This window comes from Lygodium microphyllum, chromosome 16 (genome assembly GCF_053477565.2).
Source record: "Lygodium microphyllum isolate KBCC chromosome 16, Lygodium_microphyllum_v1.1.10, whole genome shotgun sequence".
NCBI classification, from domain to species: domain Eukaryota; kingdom Viridiplantae; phylum Streptophyta; class Polypodiopsida; order Schizaeales; family Lygodiaceae; genus Lygodium; species Lygodium microphyllum.
In genome coordinates, this window is record NC_141150.1 from 126,454,583 (window position 1) to 126,465,687 (window position 11,105).

An 11,105-nucleotide genomic window follows, 5' to 3' on the forward strand; every position below is an offset into this window, starting at 1 on the left:
TTCAATAGACTGCTATGGAATACATTTATGAACCTTTAGGTTTTCAGGGAGTTGCAGTCTATAAACATTAGGTCTTAAACACTTGAGGATCTTGTATGGTCCACAATACCTTGAACTTAGCTTCCTACAATCTCCTAAGGATAGAGAACTCTTCCTTGGGCATACGTGAATGAAGACCATGTCTCCTTCCTCAAATATTCTATCTTGACACTTCAAATCCGTGTATGCCTTCTGTCTATCCTTCGCAGCTTTGATGTCCCGAGAAAGTGAAATCATGAGCTTCGCACAATATCTTCTATTTAAATAACTGGCTTGCTCGTATACATACTCTCGTCCTATAGTAGACAAGTCCACTATTGACAGAGAATTCACGATACTTAGCCTCTAGCTTTTGTCCCTGGTCCTTGATAGAGACTTCCCTTAGCATCCTTTGATAGGCTAGATCATGGCATCCTTCCTCTCTAGCTAGCTCAAGTATTAGGTCGTTTGGCATGGACACCTCTGTAGCTAGAGATCTAGCTATTGATAGATCTTGCAAGATTAATGAATTAAGGAATGCCTTGCGATTGAATGCATCAACAACTACATTTTCCAGGTCGGTACTTGATCTTAAAATCATATTCCTCCAATACTTCAATCCGTCGACGTTGCCTCATGTTGAACTCATTCTGGGTAAAAATCCATTTGAGGCTCTTATGATCGGTTACTAGAGTAAACTTGTTACCCAACAGGTAGTGTCTCCAAAGCTTTAGAGCATGGATGACAGCTAATAACTCCAGATCATGCGTGGCATAATTCTTTTCGTGACTCTTCAATTTCCTTGAAGAATATGCTGATGATTTTCCTACATGAGCACATATCTTAAGGCAAGCATGCTAGTATCAGTTACTACCTCTACTCCTTACTGTGGTCTAGAAGTTTTTGGATCGGTGCTGATACCAAACTTTGCTTCAACCTATCGAAGCTAGTTTGTTCGGCAGTTGACCATGCAATGGACGTTTGCTTCCTCAATAATTCTGTCAAAGGTGCTGCAATCAAGGCATAGTTTTAGATGAAGACCCCATACCATCCTGTCAATCCAAGAAAGCTGAGTATTTCTTTGACAGTTGTTGGTATTTGGCCATCCTAGAACATTTCTAACTTAGGCTGGCTCCACTGAGATTCCTTTTTCCGATATGATGAATTCTGATGTTTGAGGAATGTGCAATTCCATCATCTTAGCATACCGCTTGCGTGACCTCCTTGTCTCAAGGAAAATCCGAAGTTGGGATTCATGATCTCCTTCTTGTTTGGAATAGAGTATCGTCGAAGAAGACAAGCACGAAATCATCAAGATATGGTCTAAAAATATCCTGCATTAATCTATTGAAGGTGGCAGGTGCATTTGTAAGCCCGAATGACATAACCAAGAATTCAAGGTGCCCATATCTTGTATTGAAGGCCGTTTTTGGAATGTCCTCATCCTTGATCCTGATTTGATAGTAGCCTGACCTGAGATCAATTTTTTGGAGAAGATCTTTGCTCCTTGAAGGCGATCAAGAAGCTCATCTATTCTAGGAATAGGATACTTGTTCTTGACTGTTGATTGATTCAACCCACGTTAATCAATACATAGTCGAAGTGTCCCATCTTTCTTCTTCTGGACTAGAACTAGAGCTCCCCATGGTGAATTGCTAGGTCGGATGTAGCCTTGGTTTAACAGTTGCTTGAGTTGTTCCTTCAACTCAATAGCTTCCGGAATGGACATCCTATAGGGTCTCTTCGCAATCGGCGCAGCTCCTATTACTGACTTGATCTCATGATCTACTTCTCTTTGAAGCGGGAGTTCTGTTAACTCTTCAGAAACTACATCCCCGTATTCCTTTAGCCAAGTGACCAAATCACTTTACTTCTTTATCAATATTCATAGTCAAGACAATCGGGAAAAAGTTTTATTCCATTCATCTCAGCATAGCCCTTACAATTATTTCTTGGGCCGATGGAACAAGTTAATACATTAATTCGAGGAGAATAAGATGTTGTTGCATTCAGCTACAGGAACTGAGTAGTAGTACGGATTGGGGTCATCGATTTTCAGGAATCGATAGATCATCGAAAGATTAGGGTATCTTTTCCTTTGATATCCATTCTTCTCATGACGTCCCAAAACCTTGATTCGGTCGGCAGAGATTCTTTGAATCACTTCTCCGTACACATACTTATTCTGCTTAACCCTTCGACCTCCAACCTGTAGGGTTGCGTTTGCGTGAGCCTCAACAAAGATGAACAGCTTCACGATCTTCAAATCCTCCATCCACTTGATTCTCTTCAAGTTAATTTGAAGGTACGCAGGTCGATAGGCAGTTATGTAATAGATCCCTGAAACACCCATCCATCTCTGTTCCATGTACACAGGCGATGGATTGTAAATGCGATCTAGGATGTTCATCATCTCAACCCTTTGTCGATAATCCGTGGAATGCATCGCGGTCATAAACATGATTTGGAACACTAAGAACTTGTTCCATGCTTCGTAATTCTAGAATACAGCATTCAAAGTAAGGAAATGTTTGGGACACAACATTTGCTTTACTTCTTCTTATTAAAATTTCCTAAAACAAATCCTTTGTTGGTTTGCTCTGATACCAACTGTAACGTGTCCGCTAGAATCATTCCAGACATGTCTTAGCAGTCCATCGGGAAGGATGTCTAGAAAGCTCCGCCCGGCACTCCCATGGAATGTTACGGGACTTGCGATCTAGGTCTTCCCGTGTCTACCACGTAGCGGAAGTATCCTGGCCGTTCCCACTTAGGATCGACCTGAATTTGGGTTTTCATGTTTGGTCATTAGCTAGCAACAACTAGCGTCAGATCCGAGCGAACTACTTTACGCAGAAACGCCAGATCCGAAGCGGATTCACACTGCACTTGGTTCAAGGAGAATGGGAAACGAGAGGGATGCAAGGCTCGACCTCTCTGCCACAAGGCATAGTCCCATTCCGTTCCCCTAAAACAGCGCGAATCGGGTAATAGTTAATTCTAAGTCATCGTTCTCGTTACTTGTTTCAGTGATGACGATCATCCTCTGTTCGTTGAAGACTTTGAGAAAAGTTCCTGGCTAACCGGGACCACCCATCCATAGTACGGACCCATGGTCCATCCTCCGCACTTTCCTCGGTTTGTTTTAGTTATGTAATTACCTACCACATTAGTTTGACATATACAAACAGCTTCTTTGATTAACCCTGTTATGCACTGGTTCCTTCACGTAATCTTATCACAGGACATAAAGAAAACAATGCCAAACAACTTCTTTATTATCATTTTATCCTTTTATCTTTGAAATACAAGGAGTTTCCGCCTGTAGGCGTATTCATAATCCGCCGGAAGGCTATCCAGTAATCCACCAGGGATTACTAATCCAAGTTTCCGCCCGTAGACTAGTATGCGGGCCTCAAGATCCAATCCCGAGTCACGTTAGTCTCTTGTGCAGGGCCCGGAAGGCGAGGGATTTACAGCCAGAGCCCCCTCTGGCACCCAAGCGTCCTCCTGCTCCAAGTAGAACTCAACGGAGAGACCTCTCACGGCGGGTTCGGTCCACGTTCCCGGCGCGGTTAACAACCCCCTTAGTTAGGGTCAGGCAGGCAGTCGGGGGTAACTGAAGCTGCCTCTCCCTTCAGGCTTCAACCTGAAGTATTTAGATATATTTTCGTCCTTTAGTTCATTGAGCAAACAATGCAAACAGTGCTTTCCAAACTGTTACAAGCACAATCAATTTCCAATGGTCGTTTAGCTGGCAAACTGTTAAGGAGTGACTCCTTTTCTCCGAATGCAACCCGCATTCCATCCGAAATCAATTGCAACTTGGCAAGATTCCTATCATTCTTGGATTAGGGTCATACCCTACCAATACTTTAGGTTTTGTTGTGGTGGATTCCAGCGCTCCATGTCGCTTTAGTTTATTGTCTGGTCATTTGCTTCAAGGCAAATACCTAACTTTCCTTTTCCTTGGCAATTATCCCCCAAGAAAAGTGAGTAACAGGATGATTACTCATCCTCTTGTAAGTTAAATTCTTTCAATAACTTGCCAACCTCATTTCGAGAGATGATAAAACTCTCTTGTGGACAAATCTCAAGTCTATACAATGTTGCAGCTTTTTGCACATGTATTGCATCTAATTCCACGGGATCATTCTACCCATTTGCTTAGCGTTTTCCGGTCACGGGATTTACCTCCAGCCGAGTAGCAGGGTTGAGGGTATCTTCTTACCCAATCCATTCCTAATTATATTGGCCCACGGCCCTAGGAATTTCCAACTCAGTCGGAGTTTCATAATTTGTACGAGTGATCCCTAGGATGAAACCTTAGATCATTTTATGCATGAGCATACAATTGACTCGACATTTAGTGAATGTGTGTAAGATCTTTGGGTTTGCGGGTTTTGTCTTGGCAACAAGTGTAAAACTAGGTCGAATTCTTATCACACTAAACCCTAGTTAGCACTTGGGATACTTATCATATCGACTGAACCATGCCCATATGAATCCCGTGTGGTTTATGTGATTTAGACAACCAATATACTTGTCCTGCGACAAGGATGAACCTTTCCCAAAGGTAATAAACTAGATTTAATGGAGAACAATAGTTACAACTACACCAATACGTATAAACATGCGATTCACTGCTTCTACGCATCACATGGTTCACAATAACCCTATCCTTTCTTGGTAAGGTAAAAATGCCTGATAATCTGGACACTAACTTTCCTAGGTCCTACTAGGACTTACATCAAATAATCATTCCACTTGCAAGTCCATAGATCATTTTCGTGCCCCTCTATTCCTTTTCGAATAACGTCTTATGGGTGTTAACTTCCCGTCATGAATCATTACAAGGAAGATCTATCTAAAAATGGGACATGCCATTAATCTTTCCATGCCTAGTAAAAAGGTGTACCTCAATAATTTCAACCTTGTAATGAGGCAACAGTTGTCCTAGGCTCGTCGCTTTTGAATACACAAAAGGAAAACTTGCTGATAAGGTCCTACAAATGCATAGACACCTTATGCTCTTTTCATTCATTCCTTTGAACGTATCAATGATCAATTTCCATATCTTAAGCTATTTCTAATAATGTTCAAATAGCCAATTCATTTTCCAATTGCTTTTAACTTGCCTAGTTGCATTTGACATGCATGAGTGCCTCCTAATCCATGAAGTTATCGTGATTAATTCAATACTTCTGTGTGGAATCCAAATAGATAAAACCTGGACTTGCGGACTCCGGGAAATATCCACGTATGCTCGGGGTGAACCTCCCGCATCGCACCTTGTGATCTTTCTAGAGGCCATCGCGAATTCGATCTCCAGTTAGCCTTTGTGGATTTCAACTTTTTGCCTTGGCTTGCAGTTTTTATGACCTTGGTCCGTCTCCCTTGTATGCGCAATTTCCTTTGAGATATGGCTTCCTTGACCGAAGTTCCGACTTGCGGAATTTGACTTGGGAAGGCCTTAGGGTTCTTATGAGGTCCTTTGGACAATGGAGGTTTGAGAACTTTAATCCACCTTGAAATTCCGGGTTTAGGAAGGATTTTGTGGGCCTTACGATGATGTTCGCGGAAAAGGGCTCTTGCGAATGGGCCTTGCAAGAATGGAGACTTTAGAGTTCTTCTTCTCCTTCCCTAAAATCCAAGGACCGGCCTTGTAAGTGATTAGTGGGAGGGCCTTTATGGGCTTCCTCTCTTATTCTTCAAAATCCCGGCCCATGGATGACTGGTGGGAAGGGGTTTTGTAGCCTCCTCTTCCTCAAAGTCCCAGGATGGACTTATTGGGTGATTGGTGAGAAGGCTCGTAGCTTTCTTCCCTTCAAAGTCTCGGGGGGTGTGGATAGACTTATGGGGGAAAAAGGTAGTGGGAAGGGGGCTTAAGAAGCCCCCTTAGAAGCTTCTTAAGAAGCTTCTATTAAGAAGCTTTTAAGAAGCTTCCCAGCTTCGGCCTGCGACGTCGAGGGGGGGAAAGGGAAGTCGAAATCCAGCGGCGGCGGCCTGAGATGGCCTGGCGGACCGTGGCGGAACGTGGTGGCGGCTGGCGGACTGGCGGCTGGGCGGCAGCGTTGCGCTTGATGACGGCGGCCTCCTCCCTCTCACGCTTGTCCAGCACGTCTTCCTCCCTTCCACACGGCAGCCCTCCTTCACGCCGCCTTCTCCTTCATGACCTCCCTCTGCCGCCTTGTCCTCCTCCACCTCCTTCAGTACGGCGACATGGCGACCCTTCCCTCACACGGCCGGCCTCTCCCTTCTCAACAGCCTTCTGCCACCCATTGTTCCTCCACACGGTTCACACGGCCGTTCAGCACGTCCTCCCTCTCACGCTTGTTTCCCCCCCCCCCCCCCCCCCCCAAGAGGGGGTTCTTATAGTCCAAGGGGGGAGAGGGGACCTCCCCACGTGGCCCTTTGCATGGCTCTCTCCCTCTCACCTCCCTCATGCTAGCCCATCCCTTTCCCCCAGCCACACATCGGCTGGGGAAGATAATAAAAAAATTTGTAATTATCTTATCCTCTTGACCTCTTCCCAAGAGGCTGTTTTCCCGCGGCTATGCGGTTTGAATCCCCGGCCTTATTTTCCTAAGGTGGAGTGTCTCCATTTCCCGCGTATGGCTGCTGGCATTGGTGATAATCTTTGCACGAGTTTACGATGAGAGCGGGGAGTTAATATTTACGGTAGGCAGTACGCAGAAATATTACACTTTTCATGAGCAGATCTGCAAGATTTTGGTCAATCGAGATCTTGACAAGGTCAATAAACTTGTCCTCAATGACCCCCTTTAAAGTGATACCTCATCTCAATGTGTTTCGTCTTCGCATGGAAGACCGGATTCTTGGTTAATTGAATAGCACTTATAGAGTCCGAATGCAGTGTAGGGATAGCATCAATACCAAGGTCAGCAACCAAACGAACCAACCAAATGGCCTCCTTGCAAGCCTCAGTGGCTGCAACATACTCAGCCTCTGTAGTAGAAAGGGCCGTGAATTTCTGCACCCTAGACATCCAAGAAATAGCACCTCCAGCATAGGTGAATACATAGCCGGAAGTGGACTTTCTACTATCTGCATGTCCTCCATAATTAGAGTCAATGTACCCCACGACTCCTAAATCCTGGCTACCATAGGATATGCACAAATCTGCAGTGCCCTTTAGGTACCTCATGATACCCTTCACGGCTTCCCAATGCTTCTTGCTAGGTGTAGCCATATAGCATGCCATGACACCAACTGCAAAGGCAATATCTGGACGAGTGCCTATCGTGGCATACATAAGACTACCCACTGCGGATGCATAGGGGATCTTGGCCATCTTGGCCCTATGCTCATCTGTTTGCGAACAATCAGCTTGTGATATCTTCACATAAGAAGGCAATGGACAGCCAATAGGCTTTACGTCCTGCATGCGGAAGCGCTCAAGGACCTTATGAATGTATTCCCTGTGTGATAAGTAGAGGAGTCCATGATGCTTGTCGCATCTAATGTGCATACCAAGTATGTGAGAGGCCTATCCCAGATCTTTCATCTCAAAGCTCTTCTTGAGCTGAGCCTTAAGAGCATCTAGCTCATCATGACCTTTCCCTACTATTAGCATATCCTCAACATAGAGTACCAAAATCAATAAAAAACCATCACGGGATTTCTTCCTGTAAAGACACGGATCCATAACACTCCTCCTGTAGCCCTGTGTTGATTGCATAAAGGCATCAAACTTGTGATATCACTCCCTAGGTTCCTACTTCAAGCCATAAAGACTTTTCTTCAATTCACACACTAGGTACTCCCTGCCAGGTTCTGCAAAGCCCTTAGGCTACTCCATATAAATCTCATCATGCAAGTCCCCATGCAAGAAAGCCGTCTTGACATCCATCTGGTATAAATCCAAGTCAACTTGAGCAACCAAATCCAAGACTAAGCACAAGGTAGTCATCTTAACCACATGAGAAAAGACCTCATCAAAGTCCACACCATGCTCTTGCTTAAACCCCTTTGCTACCAATCTAGCCTTGTATGCCAGCTTGGGGTGTCCAGGGGTACTTTTTAGCTTGTACACCCACTTGCATGGCAAATCCTTCTTGCCCTGAGGCAAGAAAACCAAATCCCAAATCTCATTCTTATGTAAGGAGTCTATCTCAGACTACATAGGCCTCTCCCAGGAGTGACTGCCACCCCTACGGACAGCCTCATCATAAGTGAAAGGCGCTCCTGCATCTGTAACCAAGACATAATGCATCGAGGGTTGAAATCTATCAGGTGGATGTCTATCTCTACTAACAGACCATCTCACAGTAGGCTCTACTGCCTGCCCAGCTTCCTGTCCAACACCCTGACCATGAGCATCTGCTGCAGTTGTAGGCTATCCAACTGGCTGTGCGGGAGCTCTCAACTCCTCCTAAAATATGACCCTGTGGATCTCAACAACTCTCTCAGGCTACCTACGTATCTTGTCTTCATGGAAGACTAAATCGTGACTACAGATAACTTTTCGTGTCTCCGGATCCCAGAGACAGTAACCCATCTCATCTACATTCCCATAACCAAGGAAAATGCATTTAACACTCTTAGGACCTAGCTTACTTCCCTTGTCCCTAGACACATGGCAAAATGCCTCACATCCAAAGACACGGAGATGCGCATAAGAGGGAGGTTTTCCAATCCATATCTCCTCCGCAACCTGGAAATCCAAACCACTAGAAGGTGATCTGTTTATGATATGCATAGCTGTACTAACTGCCTCAGCCCAAAAGCTCTGTGGTAGGCCTGCATGGCTAAGCATACTGCGTACACGCTCCTGGATGGTTCTATTCATCCGCTTAGCCAAACCATTTTGGGAGGGATGTAGGGGGCGGTCAACTGACGCTTAATACCCCTCTCATCACAAAACTACTCAAAAGCACATGAGACATACTCACCCCCATTATCTGTCCTTAGGCATTTTAGCCTATACCCAGACTAGTTCTCAACCAATGCAAGCCATCTCTGAAACATAGCCAAGACATCGGATTTCAGCTTAATGGGATAAGCCCAAACTTTCCATGAAAAATCATCTATGAAAGTTAAAAAATACTTTGCACCACCCATAGACTAACAAGGCATGGGCCCACAGACATCCAAATGTACCAATGCCAAGGGCTCACTCATACGTGGCCTACCAGAATTCTTATGCGTAGACCTAGTCTGCCTGCCATAAAGACAATGCTCACATGAATCAAAACATGCATAATCAAGCGGCAGTAAGTACTGCAAACCAGAAAGCATTTTCATTCCCTTCAAAGACATATGACCCAAACGGGCATGCCAAAGAGATACATGTGGGATAGAACCCACAGAAAAACATGATCAAGGGAAGAAGCGGATATAATCAAGGGATAGAGGGCTGCCAGCCTTGGCACCTCTCACAATCACAAGTCTGCCACGAGTGATCTTCCATGCAGAGTCTCCAGAAGATACACGATAACTTGCATCATCAAGCTGTCCAGTTGATATGAGATTGCGTGTCAAAGCAGGTACATGCTGTACATCCTACATAACAAAACTGCTGCCAGAAGGAAATTGCAGCCTAACATCACCAATGCTCACAATATTAAGAGAGCTCTCATCACCCAAGCACATAGAACCCAAAACAGTATGGTATGAATGAAACTACTCTCAGCAAGGTGTCACATGAAAGGACATACCTGAGTCCAAGAGCCAACATTGTGCATACATAGAGTGTATCTTTATCATCTATGAAGCACTTAAAGAAGCTACAAGGATATAATCATCATCAACATCCTCAGGCTGCATAACATTGATCTCTTCAATTTTAACATTGGACTTTGCAAGCACTATGATGCGATCAGAAGACTTATCCTGCACTTTGTCTTTCCCCTTATTTTTGTGCCTTTCATTGCACAGTTCATGGCATTGTGGCCTAATATGGCCCACAGTGGTGACAAGTAAGATCTGCATTCCTACCACGGGATTTGCTACGTGACTTCCCACGAGACTTAGACTGATATTTCTGAGAATCCCATCCACGGCCCACTACCATGCTTTCCATATCCATCATTCCTGCCTCTAACTATCATAGCATGCGACACACGAGAAGCATCCAAATTCTTACGGTTAACCTCTTCCTACAAAAGAGCACTCTCAACATCAGATAATTTCAAGGTAGCAGTAGAGGCACATAATGCAGTGTGGAATACATCCCATGACTCATTAAGAGTACCAAGCAAGAAAAGAGGAGTGACATCCTCTGCAAAAGTGATGTCCTACGAAGTCAAGTTCTTGAGTATAGCATGGAACTGGCTCAAGTGAGAAGACATAGTCACATTCTCCTTCATGCGCAGATCCATAAGCTACTTCAGCCAATACATTTGACTCGCCGGGTCTTTCTTGTCATAGAGATTCTTGATTTTATCCCACAATTGCCATGCACTCTGTTCTTCCTCAAATATATTGTAATGAACCTGTTATGTGAGAGATAATACAATAGTGGACTTGCATAACTCATCAAGCTCAAGCCATTCCTCATCTAACATAGTTGCAGGCGGATGCCCGCTCAACCTCAAAGGTTTGATCTGCGATTTCTGCACCAACACCTGCCAAATCTGGCTCTTCCAATAAGAGTAATTCATACCATCAAGCTTAGTGATATTGAAGATAGCATGATCAGTGGACGAACTCGCCATAATGCAAGCTGGAAGACTGCAGACAATTCAAAACTGCTTGTTGTTTACTGTAGAAAATGACAAAAAAATCACCAAAATCGAAAGAAAATGACAAGAAAAGTGTAACCAAAGCTCCTGCCCACCAAGTACTAGTGAAAGTTCATCATTTCAAAATATTTCAGCATGAAAAATCCATGTCAGTCTGGAGTTATATGCTTGCTGTAATAAATGACAGCAGGGTACTGTGAGAGTCAATTGCTGACCAAATCACTGCACCAAGTCAATAAATAACTGCCAAGACATGACCAGCCATAAACGAGCATAAATCAGCACCAAACAGTCATCAAGACCCTGAGCAAATACCAGCACCAAACAGTCATCAAGACCCTGAGCAAATACCCAAACATGTCACCAAAGCATCCGTCAGTG